Source organism: Erinaceus europaeus, chromosome 6 (assembly GCF_950295315.1).
Source record: "Erinaceus europaeus chromosome 6, mEriEur2.1, whole genome shotgun sequence".
Classification (NCBI taxonomy): Eukaryota; Metazoa; Chordata; class Mammalia; order Eulipotyphla; family Erinaceidae; genus Erinaceus; species Erinaceus europaeus.
Window position 1 is genome coordinate 10,245,885 of NC_080167.1, and position 13,833 is coordinate 10,259,717.

General features: G+C 53.2%; 1 long non-coding RNA gene across 1 annotated transcript; it reads right to left on the reverse strand.

Annotated features, from left to right (window-relative positions):
- Window positions 1–966: 966 nt before the first annotated feature.
- LOC132538992 (uncharacterized) lies at window positions 967–12,622 on the reverse strand. The gene is made up of 3 exons (XR_009550311.1): window positions 12,379–12,622; window positions 7,200–9,163; window positions 967–2,256 (listed from the first exon to the last, which is right to left on the reverse strand). It is a non-coding gene; the product is annotated as an uncharacterized LOC132538992 (long non-coding RNA).
- Window positions 12,623–13,833: the final 1,211 nt, after the last annotated feature.

Consider the following 13,833-nt stretch of genomic DNA (forward strand, 5'->3'; position numbering starts at 1 on the left):
TGGCCATCACCCAGGTGTCAAGCACCCCCAGTGCACCCCTTCCCCGTGGGCTTGCCCTAGCTCCCCAGTACCCTGCTGACTGCAGATTCTGTCACTGACACCCTGTGACCCCTTGTCTTCAGAGCCTCAGTTTACCCATCTGCATGTGGAGCAGTGTGACAGAGCCTTTGTGAGAGCTGGGAAAGGGCTGGAAAAGCACCCAGGCTCTGTCCCTGTCACACAGCGAACACACGTGTCCAGACTGGGGGCCTCAGAGTCTGCCCGGTCCCCAAGTCAGACAGAAGGGGGCAGACACTCCAGCTCTGCTGTCTGCCTCTCCCCTTCGGGAGGCAGTGGAGCCTGCTGCCTGAGGTGACCTCCCGGGCCAGGCGGCAGGAAGCCGGAGACAGGCATCAGCCCGGCATCCTCCAATTAGCTGCCATCCCTGACCCCATGGACCAGAGGAAGTACTGGCGCTTTCCGGCTGGGCCCACCTGCCCGGGGCAACAGCTGGGGTGGCCGCACCTGAGGGGCGCCCAAGTCATCCTCACTGCAGTGATCTGCAAAGGCTCACACACGGGTCAGCCAGGCTGACCTCTCGGCCAGCCTGGGGGGCAGACGTGCCACGTGGGGATTCTAGGGCAGGAGGTGAGGAATGGGGGATGGGGGAGGGGGCAGATGGAAAACCCCCACCTCCCAGGAGTTCTGGCCTGTCTGTGCAGCTGGGGGGCAGGACACGAGTTCCCCGTGGGGGCAGGTAGTATCTGGAGATAGTAACACCCAAGGCCGCCTGGATACCTGAGGCCTTCTGTGGCATTGGTCCCACTCTCGATGTGCCTTGTGGAATTTACTTGGGCTGCACAGCTGGGAGGACACTGAGCCTTTGTGGGCAGCAACTCAGTCAAGATGTAAGACCCCAGATGCCCCTTTTACATGAGAGTTTATTGTCGATGAGAGAGAGAGAGAGAGAGAGAGAGAGAGAGGGGCCCAAAGCACCGCCCCAGCCTATGCAATCATAGAGATCACACCTGGGACCTCACACATGCCAGTCCTGTGCTCTCCCTGATAATTCACCTCCCTGGCCACCACTGTCCCATGTCACACAGGTGGCAACTAAGTGACCGCCCCACCCCCACCCTGTTGGGTTTCCTATGTGCTCAGGTGAGATGGTGAGGCCAAGGTCTCAGCTAGGTAGACTGACTCTAAGGGCTTCATTCTCTCTCCCTCTCTCTGAAATTGTGGTAAAAGATATATAACATCCCATTGGCAATTATGTTATCTCCCTTGCCTGCAATTTGAAGTTTTAAAAAAATATTATGATGATTTTTTTTTTAATTATCTTTGTGTGTTGGATAGACACAGCCATAAATGAAAGGGAATGGGGAGATAGAGAGGGAGACAGTCAGAGAGACACCTGCAGCCCTGCAGCAAAGCTTTCCCCCATGCAGATGGGGACCAGGAGCTCGAACCTCGGTCCTTGCACATGGTAACATGTACGTTCAACCAGGTGTGTCACCACCCAGCCCCAATTTGAAGTCTTTTTAAGTGTCCAATTCAGAGGCATGAAACGCACTGACATATTCTCTTTCTCTCTCTGTCCCTCCCCCTCCCCCTCCCTCCCCTTCCTTATTCCATTCTATTTTCATTGTCACCAGGGTTATTGCTGGGGCTCGGAGCCTGCATGACAAATCCATCTGTCCCAGTGGCCTTTTTTTTTTTTATCCACCTCTTCCTTCCTTCCTTCCTTCCTTCCTTCCTTCCTTCCTTCCTTCCTTCCTTCCCTTTTAAAATTTTTTAGGTAGGAGAGATAGAAATTGAGAGAGGAAGGGAAGGTGGAGAGGGAGAGAAAAAGAGAGACACCTGCAGACTTACCCCCTGCAGGTGGGGAGCGGGGGCCTGAACCAGGTGCTTTGCTTATGGTAAGGTGAGCACTCTGCTGGGTGCACCACCACCCAGCCCCCCCCCCCCATGCTGATATTCTTGTGTGACTGTCACCACCCAGAACTTTTTCAGGTCCTTCACATGAAGCTGTCTCTGCTCAGCACAAGTCTTCCTGTTCCCTGGTCGTCTCTAGATCGTGATTTGCTTTGCTTTCTGTGTTTGTGAATGTAAATCCTCTGCATTGCTTGTGTTAGGGTGTCTCGCAATCCTTGTCTTCTTGTGTCTGGCGGGTCTCATTCATCCTGATCTTCTCAAGGGCCACTTAGGTGGAGCCCTGCTCTTCCTAGATCCAGGCAGATAAACAAGACTCTCTTTTCCAAAGCTTTACCTTCTAGCCTGGAAATTACAAAACATCAGGGCTTACTGAGGTGAGAGAAGCAAAAGGGGAAAGTCCCCACCATGAATTTAACCAGCATGTCGTAAGAACTAGTGATTTAAAAGAAAAAATTTTTTTTCTATGCTTGTAACTGTAATGCTTAGGATTGGCGTAACTTTGTCCTGTACCTGCTGTGTGGCCTCAGACAAGTCTCTACACCTCTCTGAACTCCCATTTCCTCTTCTGTACTGGAGGTAATACTGCCTTCTGCACCTGTGACTGGTGAAGCAGGTCTGCAGGTGGCTGTCTTTCTCCCTCCCTCTCTCATCTCTCCCTCCTCTCTCAATTTCTCTCTGTTGTCTCAAATAAAAAAAAAAATTAGAAAGAAAATAAAAAAAGGCAAAAATGGCTCCCAGGGGCAGTGGTTTTGTAGTACTGGTACTGAGCCCCCAATGATAATGCTGGTGGCAATAAGAAAATAATTAAAAGAACAAGAATAAAAGTAGCAATAATAATGCCATCTGCTTGGGGGGGGTGTTGTGAGTAGGAAATAAGAGGTCCATGCCAAGATGCCCCTTGATGGTCTGCCTATGCACATATGCATAAGTTTTAGTCTACCTAGTAATTTACAGCAGCATGAATTATTATATAGGCATAGTAATCTATAGTTAGAGCAAATATATTAATATTGCTGTGAATTTTTTTTTGCCGCCAGGGTTCTCGCTGGGGCTCCGTGCCGGCACTACAAATCCACTGTTCCTGGTGGTCGTTTTTCCATTTGACTGGAGAGGGGAAGGTGAGCTAGAAGAGGAAGACACCTGCAGACCTGCTTTGCCACTTGTGATGCATGTGGGGAGTAGAGGCTCGAACCCATGTCTTTGTGCAGGTCCTTGCACTTAGTACTATGTGCACTTAACCGGGTGCGCCACTGCCTGGCTATTGCTGTGATTATTATTTATTTATTTATTTATTTATTTATTTATTTTTGGCTGGGGGGACTAAACCTAGCACTGTGATTATCCAGAAGCTATTGCTTAAAGTGAAGCTAAGAAAAAATATCTCCTCATACTCTTACACATGCACATATATGTCAATAAAAATAGCTCACCAGGACAGTGCCCCGGCTTTGCCACGTCCCCTGACTCAGGTTCACGCAGTCCCCAGAGTACTGGAGGCAGCTTTGGTGCTAAGGTGTCTTTCCCTCTCTGTCTCTGTCTCTGTCTTATCTGAAAAATGTCAGCCAGGAGCAGCAAAGTGCCAGTGATGATAGCAAAGTCGATGAGGTTTACCGTCAAGGTGGCCAGTGAATCCCGTGAAAGCGAAGCTTGGGGTGCTGCCACGCACGGGGGTGCAGGGTGGGTCGGAGGCTGTCTTGGGAGGAGGGGCCGGTGGAGAGACTGCAGCTGCTCTTTCAGGGTCTGTGGCAGCCTCTTTGCCCTGGGCCCACCCCCCAACCCCCCATTTTCCCATCCGTCCCTCCATCCTGCCTTTACAAGTCTAAGAAGAAGGTTCTGGCCCCAGCAGGTCTCTGGGTAGGTCCCCAAAGGAGATTAAAGAGGATGAATATTTCATGGCTTTGACGGACAGCTGCCGAGGACCTGTCCTGGGTCTGGCGCCCACATCATGCTCAGGCAGGGTGGAGGGGGGGGGGAGCCCTGACCATTGATCCACTAGGCCCGGTCCGCTCTGCTCCGGCTCGCACCAAAGGTACCACGTAATGGCCTTTAAGAGGCTTGGGGGCCAGTGGCAGCCCGGCCGGCCACCCAGCCCCTTGGACTCTGCGGAGCCTCCGCCAGGCCCCTAAGGATCCATTTTGCCATCTCCAGCTGTGGCTCCCATCCAGGCGGTGCCTGCAGGTCGCCCTGAGGACCTGAGCCCTGCTTCTGGTGTTGATTCCTCACCCCATTAAGGCCTGACGCCAGGCTCCAGGCACCAGGGGACCCAGACGGCAGGGTGGTCAGGCGCCTATTGTGCTGGGGGGCTCTAGTGAGTGAGGGACCCCAGGAAGTCTCAGAGCCGCGGGAGCAGGCTGGGACCCAGTGGAATTCTCTCCCTTGCACCTGCTCCCTGGATGTCCAGACTGCGGTGGAGACAGTTGGCCTGGGAGGTGGCAGTGGGGGTTTCTTGCCCCTTTGAACCTAGACTTTCCTGCCTCCCCAGCTGTCTGGGCCACTTAACCTTTCTCATCTCCGAGACAACTGCCATGGCTATTGCCTCTGGGTAGCTCACTCTAAGAGAGAGAGAACCACTCACTCTTCTTGCTACTTCAGGCTCAGAAGTCATTCTCAAACAATTCAGAGCAAACAAGTTCACAGAGCTTGATTACCCACATGCCACACCTCCTTCGATGTGCACGTGGCCCAGCCGGCACCACACTGGATGCTGGATGCTGGGTGCTGGGTGCTGGGTGCTGGGTGCTGGGGGCAGCCTCAGTGCTGTGGTGTCTTCCCCTCTGTTGCTTTCTTTCTGAAAGAAGTTGACCCAGAGCAGCTGGGAAGCCCCAGTGAAAACCAGTCAATCAGTAAATAAGCTAGCTAACAAGGGCAGCCAGCAGCTTGGTCACGGGGCACCTGGGGGTGACCTGGAGGAGCTCGAGTTTGCCATGGCATCGCCGCTGTGGTGCTTTACTTTGAGGGTGCCCCGACTTTAGGGGACCCTGAAAACTCCCTGGGACAATGGCCAGGTCTCCCTCTTGTCTGCTCAAGAGGATAGGTGATCTGGGGCCAGGCAGTGGCGCTCCTGGTTGAGTGCACATATGGCCATGCCATGAACAGGGATGTGGGTTCAAGCCCCTGGTCTCCACCAGCAGGAGGAAGCTTCTTGAGTGGTAAAATGGTGCTGTTAGGTATCTTTCTCTCCCTCTCTCTCTCTCTTTCTCTCTCTTCCTCCTTTTCCCTCTTGATTTCTGTTTCTATCTGATAATAAAAGAAAAGAATGAATAAAAAAAGAGTATAGCTGATTCTTCTGATTATTATTAGTCATTAATGGCTTTTCTTCTTTCTTTTTTTCTTTCTTTCTTTCCCACCAGGGCTATCACTGGGGCTTGGTACCTGCACTAAGAATGCACTGCTCCCAGTGGTCATTTTTTCCATTTTTTTTTCTTTCTATTTTTATTTAACAGGATGACAGAGAGAAGTGGACCATGAAAGGGAGATAGAGATGGGGAGAGAAAGATAGGCACCTGCAGACCTGCTTCACCTCTTGTGAAGTGACCCCCCCTGCAGTTGGGGAATGAGGGTTCCAACCTAGATCCTTGCACACAGTGATATATATGTGAGCTAACCCTGGTGCACTACTGCCAGGCCCCCGGGCCCCCATGCCCTTCCCTTATTGCATATTCTATTCTGTTTAGTCAGGGAACAGAGAGCACAAAGAAAGGACACTTGTCCTTACACTACACTTAGGGTTAAGGAATGAGGGAGATCCCTCCATTTGCACATCTGACTCCCCCACAGTCCCCTGGATCCACAGAGTTTCTTAGGGGTTGTAAAAGTAGAGAGCCTTCCCCCACCACACACACACACACACACACACACACACACACACACACACACACACCCCTATCTTGTCTCAACCACACTGTGTCAGTCATTCTCAAGTTTCTGTGTGCTGTCCATGGGAGCCAGGATGTCACTTCTGTGACCTTGTCCTTGGTCCTTAAACTCTTGCCTAAGTGACCTCACAGGGTGCTCCCAGATCTTCCAGGCTGAGGAAGAAAGGAAAGGGGGGGGGGAGAGAGGGAGAGGAGAGGGAGAGGGGGAGAGAGGGAGGGGGAGGGGGCGATGAGGGAGAGAGGGGGAGGGAGAGAGGGAGAGAGGGGAGAGGGGGAGGGGAGAGGAGAGGGGGAGGGGAGAGGAGGAGGGAGAGGGGGAGGGGAGGGGGAGAGGGGAGAGGGGAGGGGAGGGGGAGAGGGAGAGGGGGAGGGGAGGGTGAGAGGGAGAGAGGGAGAGAGGGGAGAGGGGGAGGGGAGAGGAGAGGGGGAGGGGAGGGTGAGAGGGAGAGAGGGGGAGGGAGAGAGGGGAGAGGGGGAGGGGAGAGGAGAGAGGGAGAGGGGGAGGGGAGGGGGAGAGAGAGAGAGGGGAGAGGGTGAGAGGGAGAGAGGGGGAAAGGGTGATAGAGGGGAGGGGGAGGGAGAGAGGGAGAGGGGGAGAGGAGAGAGGAAGAGGGAGAGAGGGGGAGGGGGAGGGAGAGAGGGAAAGAGGGAGAGGGGGAGGAGAGAGGGAGAGGGGGAGAGGGTGAGAGGGAGGAGGAGGGGGAGGGGAGGAGGAGGGGGAGAGGGGAGGGGGAGAGGAAGAGGGAGGGGTAGAGGGGTAGGGAGGGAGGGAGGGAGGGGGAGAGGGAAAGGGAGGGGTAGAGGGGGAGGGGGGAGGGGGAGGGGGAGAGGGAGAGAGGGAGAGGGGGAGAGAGAGGGGGAGAGGGGGAGGGAGGGAAGAGGGGGAGGGAGAGGGGGAGGGAGGGGGAGAGGGGGAGAGGGAGAGGGGGAGAGGGGAGAGAGGGGAGGGGGAGGGGAGGGGGAGGGAGGGGGAGAGAGGGAGAGGGGGAGGGAAGAGGGAGAGGGAGAGGGGGAGGGAGGGGGGAGGGAGGGGGAGAGAGAGGGAGAGGGGGAGAGAGAGGGGGAGAGGGGGAGGGAGGGAAGAGGGAGAGGGGGAGGGAGGGGGAGAGGGGGGAGGGGAGGGGGAGGGAGGGGGAGAGGGAGAGAGGGAGAGGGGGAGAGAGAGGGAGAGGGGGAGGGAAGAGGGGGAGGGAGAGGGGGAGGGAGGGGGAGAGAGAGGGAGAGGGGGAGAGAGAGGGGGAGAGGGGGAGGGAGGGAAGAGGGGGAGGGAGAGGGGGAGGGAGAGGGAGAGGGAGAGGGAGAGGGAGAGGGAGAGGGAGAGGATCCTGGGGCTGCCCTTATAGGGATAACATCACCTATTTAGTGTCAATTAACATTTTTTAACAACCAATTGCCCTGCCATTAACTTACAATAGAAATCTTGGGGGCCTGCCAGGGCTCTCCTGCAGACCAGCCTGGGCAGCCGGGTGGTGCTGGGTGTGCAGAGTGGGCTCAGATCGCAGACTGATTGCAGGCTGGCATGGCTGGGACAGGGTGCAGGCAGATGGGGGGGGAGGGGGTTGGAATGGAGGGTGCCCAAGGACCTAGGCGTCTCACTCAGTGGATATTTATAGCCAGGCTGTTGGAATAAATGATCCACGGAGAGGGCAGGAGGGGTGAGGTTTCTGGAGGTTGGCCAAGCTACTGAAATCTCAGTAACTTGGTCCAACACTGGAAGCCTGGCTGACAAGTGGTGAGGAGTCTGGGGAGAGCCTGTGGGGTCTTCTCTGCTATTATCACTCCTAAAGGCACACCGTGACTCCATGGCTTGCTCTCTGTGGCCTGTGTTCTCCGCCATGTCCCACTGGCATGTGACCAGTCAGGAGGTGGTAAACATCATGGTGAACACCATCCCCCATCTCTGTGTTCACCAACCATGGCGGCCACGTTCCAGGTCGTCCCTCTGTGATCCCATCTCTGGTATTTCTGCTCTTGTGTGGTTCCTCCCTCACCTTCATATGGAATTGGACTGGCCTGGTTTATCAGCCAGATACTGTGAAGTGACCTTGGAGGGTCCTGAAGAGCCTCCATCTTTACCCTCTCTTGGATTGCTTGGCGGCCATCTTGTGAGAGCGCTCAAGCGGTTCTGCCGAGGTCCAGTTGGGAGGAACTGAGGCTTCCAGTGAGCGTGGTGTCCACCTTGGGAGTGGGCTGCCCTGCCAGTCAGTTCTCAGTCTCCTCTTCAGTCCTCTGCTGGCTTCAGGCCCAACCAATGCCTAGATCCTAGATGGCAACCTTGCACAGGATCCTGAATCGTAACCTCTCGCAGCTAGGCTTCCTAGTCCACAGAGACAGTCAGAAGCTGTTGTTATTTTTATCTAAACTACTCAATCCGGGAGTTATCTATCACATACCAATAGATAACTCATTCACCAACACATTATTAGCTCACAGTCTACCTGTCTGTCCCATGGTGGTAGCTACTAAATAGCTGTTTATATGTGTGTTGTTTGCTCTGGAATAGAGACCCTGGTTCCTGTGTCTCTCTGGGTTTGAGTCTTGTCACCACCATATGCACCTGTGCTTCCTGCCCATCCCCCAAGGGCAGGGTAGTAGACAGAAGAGTCTAGAGAGCTGGGTTTTGGTTCTTGGTTTAGGCGAGACCCTGGAACCCTATTAACTCTATCATGAAATAGAGACTTTGGACAGGACAGGCCAGAAGGTGTCTCTTGGGCTCATGTCCAGTGGTGAGCTGGTCTTTACACGTGGCCATTCCTGTAGGGATCCAGAGAGGGAGCTTAGCTCTGAGAGCAAGGAAGCAAGGGGACGTTGGAGAGACAGAGAGAGGTTGCCATGTTGGTGGGTACGATTTCTTATCTCACCATCATAGGTGTCTGCAAGATGCTCTCACCCCCAACTCAGGCCCACCATTGTATATCAGGACCTGAAAGCCACCTCCTCTCCCACCTCCCCTCCTTCCCCAGATTCCTTTGCTTTGATGCAACACACCAAACCCAGTCCCAGCTTTTTCTTGTGTTTCCCCTTTCCGTTCATTCGTGTTTCTTAAGTTCTGCCCAGGAGAATGAGGTCATCCCATATTCATCCTTCTCTTGCTGGATGATCTCACTCACATGATTCTTTCAAGCTCCATCCAAGATTAGGTGCATCCATCATTCCTAATAGTGGAGTGGTATTCCATTGTGTACCTAGATTCTAACTTTCTCAGCCACTCATCTGTTGTTGGACACCTGGGTTGTTTCTAGGTTTTGGCTATTAGAAATTGTGCTGCTGTTAATATCGGCACACAGAGATCTCTTTGGATGGGTGTGTTTGGCCACTTGGACTATCAGACTTAGTTTTTGCTTCTGTTTGGGCTGGTCCAGGGGTAGTTTGGCCTGTGAAGGGACACATAGGTTAATAAGAGAACTTGGGGCCAAATAAGTAATTGATAAAGAACAGGATTGGGCTAGGGAGGCAGGAGGCTCTAGCACATGCCTGAGGTCTGAGCACCCGTAGGGACCTGAACCCAGGCCTGGGAGTGGGGGTGGGGAAGTGCCCAGAGGTTTTCTTGGGAGCACCACCTTCCTGCCTGGGCTCATGCTTTCATTGCCTTTCCTGCTGCAGCCACATCAGACCCACAGCTTGTAGCTAAATCTTTGCCATTTTAATTTTGGAATTTATTTTTGTTTGATTTCATTGTAAAATGTAGTTGTTGAACTTATTTCATTATTTATTTTTGGATAGAGACAGAGATAAATTGTAAGGGAAGGGGAATAGATAGGGAGAGAGACACACCTGCAGCACTGCTTTCCCGTTTGCTCTCTCTTGAAGCTGGGGGCCCATGTTGTATTTGAACCCTGGCCTCTGTACACTGTTACCTGTGTGCTCAACCAGCTGTACCGCCACCACCCAGCCCCCTTGTTGCCATTTTGACAAGGCAGAAAATAATAACATTGGTAGAGGTTAGAAACCTCTGCCACATGCCCCCCCCAAAAAAAAAGAAAAAAAAAATAGGAGCAGTTTCCTTGCCAGAATGACCCAGCTTCAGGAGGAGGAAACTCAGGCCCCAAGGATTCCCCTCTCCTCCCCCTCCTCTCTGCAACCACCGTTGCCCCACCAACCTCCTGGCCCCTCCTCATCCTTCCTCCCCCCACCAACCCCAGGAGACTAGAGGAACTTGGCAAGCCATCACGTCGCCAATCAATCTGTGGTGTAACAATTAGCACTTAGGCACCACTCTTGCTAAACACACGCTTAGAAAACACTTTAGAAAAAAAAAAAAAAAAAGGAATGAGTCATCAGCAGCAGAAGCACCCGGTGTTGGGGGCGGTATGTGTGTGGGGGCCTCAGGGAGCCGAGCCAGGAGAGGGGGGCCCACGGAGGAAACAGATCAATGGTCCGCGGAATGGAAGGCATCTAATACCCTCTTATTGACGAGGCCAAAGCACTTTGAGGCGTGTTTCCACCGTGAGCAATTAGTCTGCGAGACCGCAGGAGTTAAGCTAACTCTGGCGCCCCCCGCCCCCATCTTCCCTTACTCCCTGAGAAGCAGTGGGATGACACTCGCATTTGGTAGCAAGCCCCCGCCCAGCAATGGCGCCAGCCTGCAGTCATAATGGGACCCATCGGAGGGAGGCCAAATGCTCCAGCCTCCCAGAAGGTCCCCCACCTGCCCTCACCCCCCCCACCTGCCCTCCCCCTCCTAGTAACAGAATCCAGTCTGCTCGGAGTCTGTCTGCTGGCCCGCGAGCTACCTAAATTGATTGTAATGGTTTGAGCGTGCACTGAGAGCTGGCTGTTTTCTCGCCTCTGCTGTCGACTCTCATAAACCCCTGGGCAGGAGGAAGTGAGTCCTCTCTTCCCCAGCAGTGGATCAGATGAAAGGCCACTTTTGTTTGGAGGTGACAAGCTCCCACACTCCGCTGCCCCCCCCTCCCCCCACTGCCACCTGTTTCCAGCCTGGGCAGGGCTGCTGCTTCTCTCTCCTCCCTCCCAGCCTCTTGGGGTAACAACAGACATTGGGGTGGGGGGACTGGAAGGCTCATTGCTGGAACAGGTTCTTGGGGGGTCATTTTGGCTGGCTGAGCTCTTTGCAGACAAAGGTTTCTACAAGGGACCCGGCATGTGGGGGAGGGAGATGATCCCTGATAATAACCACAGTGCTCAAGGACCTGGGTTCACCTGCGGGGGTGGGGGGTGGGGGAGGAAGCTTCAGGAGTTGTGGAACAGGGATGTATGAGTGTGTGTATCTTTCCCTGTTTCCCCCTTCCCTCTCAACTCCTCCTTCAAAATTAATAAAACTATTAAAGGTAATAACAGCATTATTAACCGTTATTATTAACCGGCAACATTGTTAAGTTGCTTTTCCACCAAATTTAAGCATAGGAGGGACTCTTTGCCCTAGTTTACAGGGAGGGAAACCAAGGCACAGAGAGGAGATGAGACTTCATCAAAGCTCCCTGGCTAACAGCTGGCAGGTGGAGGGGACCTGGGAGCTAGGCTTAGGGCTTCCTAGCCTGGTCCCATTTTCGTCAACCTCCTTGCAACGTTTCTGTGGTACTGTGGCCAGAAATGACAGGAAGTACCTGGGCGAACACAGACACTGCTGCATCACACCAGAACACATGTTCCCCAGGCACCTTGTATGCCTGGGGGAAGGCGATTACTGCACAGGAAATGGGAGTGGTAAACTAGGTGTGGGTGGGGCTTAGAAAAGGTGATGGTGAGAGTCAGGTGGTAGCACAGAGGGTTAAGTGCATGTGGAGGAAAGTGCAAAGACTGGTGGAAGGATCCCGGTTCAAGCCCCCGGCTCCCCACCTGCAGGGGAGTTGCTTCACAAGCGGTGAAGCAGGTCTGCAGGTATCTGTCTTTCTCTCCCCATCTAGTCTTCCCCTCCTCTCGCCATTTCTCTCTGTCCTATCCAATAACAACGACAACAATAATAACTACAACAACAATAAAAAACAACAAGGGCAACAAAAAGGGAAAAATAAATATAAAAAAGAAAAAAAAAGAAAAGGTGAAGGCAAGGCTTGGATGCTTATAAGTTACAACTGTGTGTGCAGCTCTCTCTCTCTCTCTCTCTCTCTCTCTCTTCTGCCTAGGTAGACCTGCCATCCTGTAAGGGCTCTTCGGTCCTTTCTTTCCCTCTCTCTTGGCCCACGTATACTCCAACATGTGGGTGTTTTCAGTTTCACTGAATAAAGTCTAAAATGCCTGAAAATCATGTGTTAGGAGAATGTTCTTTGTTCTTTGTTGAGTTTATGTATGACAAACCTTTCAACCATGTGGGGAACAAACTCTGGCCCATATTCCTCCCTCCCTTAATACGTGAAAATGGAAAACACGCCGTGGTGGGCCTTCAGATTTGGAGCAAGACCCTAGTTTGGGGGAAGTTAGGGTGTCCAAATTACTCAGATTTTGGAGAAGCCACACCAAAGCAAGAACAATTAAAATAAATAAATAAATTCAAAGGGAAATGCCCCATGGTCCAGCCACCCCCCCCACACACACACACACCAAGCTCTTTCTCAAGCCTTCTCACTCTCCTCCCTATACCTGGAGTTCCCAACCAGACACAAGAGAATATGCCTGGAGAATGAATACCTACCCAGTCTTTCTGCTTTGCCTCTTCCAGGAAGCCTCTCAGAGTTTCCTCTCGTCTCTTGTGCCCTTTGCACTTTGCACCCCAGGTCCCAGCATCATGGCTCCCCTCTGCAGTTCTGCCACATCTCTCTTCCTGTTCCTATTAGAGTGGCGGATGTACCTGTGGGCCTCCTACATGCACCAAGGCACCCTATTCCACTCCTTTCTCCCAGTGTCCAGGCTTCTGCTTGCTGGGAGCTGGAGAAGACCAGCTATGTGAAGGCTGGCCCAAATCCCTTATTTTTGCAAATAAAGTTTTATTGGAAGGGGTCCATCCATTCATGCATGCACTGTCTGTGGAAGCTGTCACTCAAGGGCTGAGTGGAGTTGTTGTTTGTCCTACAAGCCTGAATGCTTACTCTCTGGCTTTGTCACCAAAAGTCTACAACCCTTGACCAAAAGGCATGGCATCAACATTCTAGAACAGATGTGGCCTGCAAACAGAGACCCCACACACAGACCCCAAGCCCTCTCCAAAGGGCTGGACCAAACTCCAGCTTTAGCAGAAGAACAGTAGGCAATCCCCAGGGCAAATTACTACAAATAAAATAAAATCTCCTCGACAAGCCAATCAGCATTCTCCCTGTCTCTTGTCTCTACAGATGTGCTCCCTCTTGTCATTATTTTTGGGGGTGACGCCTGGAAGCTGGCTTCCAGCTGCTTCCTGGGGGAGTCCTGGGTGGAGCCTGGCAAGCTTTTCCAGCTGAGCCTGGAGTCACATTTCAGCACAGATGCTTGTAACCCTTCTTGAAGCCTTTGAAGCCAGACAGGGCAGCTCTCCTGCTCTCAGGCTCCAGGCCCAGGGCACCAGCTCCAATGCCGCTGGACACCTCTGCCCTGGGTCTGCCAGATGGGAATGGCAGCAGGTGTGGATGGCACCTTTGGCATTTCATTCTCTGATCTCCGTCTTGTCTTCTTCCCAAGCTCCTGGTGCCAGGCCTGGGGGTGGTGGGTTAGGGGTGGAATTGGGATGCATAGACCAGGAGGCGGGTCTCCACCTGTGTACACTGGGGACCTCAGGACTTGGAACAGACTAGGGTCGAGAGGGCTGACTCGTACCATTGACCTGAGGCTGGCTTTCACCTTGGGGAGGTCCAGGAGCACTGTAGGGCAGGGTATGCCTGCTGTAGACTGGGTGGGGAGGGGTATAAGCAGCCTAGAGCTGTGGCCCAGGGGGACTTGGCTTGTCCTTGCCCTGTGGGTTGGTTAGGGCCTCTGATGTCCGAGAAGACATTGTGTTGAGAGAAGCTCTTACAGAAAAAACAGGGAGACTGTTGCAGAAATCATCCCCAAACATGAGACCAGAACCAGGTGTGGGGAACAGAGAGGAGTTTAATACACCAGTGGGTGAGAGATCTGAATCTCTCCAGGAAGTTCTCTGCACTGAACAAACCAATACACTGCAGCCAGGGTGGGACCC